The sequence below is a fragment of the Pteropus vampyrus genome, unplaced genomic scaffold (assembly GCF_000151845.1).
Source record: "Pteropus vampyrus isolate Shadow unplaced genomic scaffold, Pvam_2.0 Scaffold316, whole genome shotgun sequence".
In the NCBI taxonomy this organism is placed as follows: Eukaryota; Metazoa; Chordata; class Mammalia; order Chiroptera; family Pteropodidae; genus Pteropus; species Pteropus vampyrus.
This window is the reverse complement of record NW_011889097.1, coordinates 1,201,218-1,201,550: the sequence shown is the minus strand read 5'-3', so window position 1 is coordinate 1,201,550 and position 333 is coordinate 1,201,218. Positions and strand designations below refer to the sequence as shown.

Genomic DNA, 333 nt, shown 5'->3' with positions numbered 1-333 from the left:
CTCGCTGCGTTTACATGCAGGTGACAAAAGAGAAAAACAATGCGGGTTCTCGAGCAAAACGATTGGGTCGGTGGGATGGGTCACTAGATTAAAAAAACAAAAACAGCCATCTCTTTTATTTGGCTTTGCTATTTTGTCTAGGGGATAGAAGGTACTGGAACATAAGGGGAAAACAGAAAAGACTGCAAGATATTCTAGAAACCGAAAGATCCTTGGAAGTGCCCTGCACAGCGTTACCAGAGGTTCTCAGGCCATTCCCCACCTCATCCCACATGTTTGTGACAACCTCGCCATTTATGATGATACACTGCACAAAGCCACTGAGCCCGCCAC

At 45.9% G+C, this 333-nt stretch overlaps 1 protein-coding gene across 1 annotated transcript in view; it reads left to right on the top strand.

Annotated features, from left to right (window-relative positions):
• Nucleotides 1-333, top strand: part of XRCC2 (X-ray repair cross complementing 2) — a 161,420-nt gene that overhangs the window by 325 nt on the left and 160,762 nt on the right. The window lies entirely within an intron of this gene.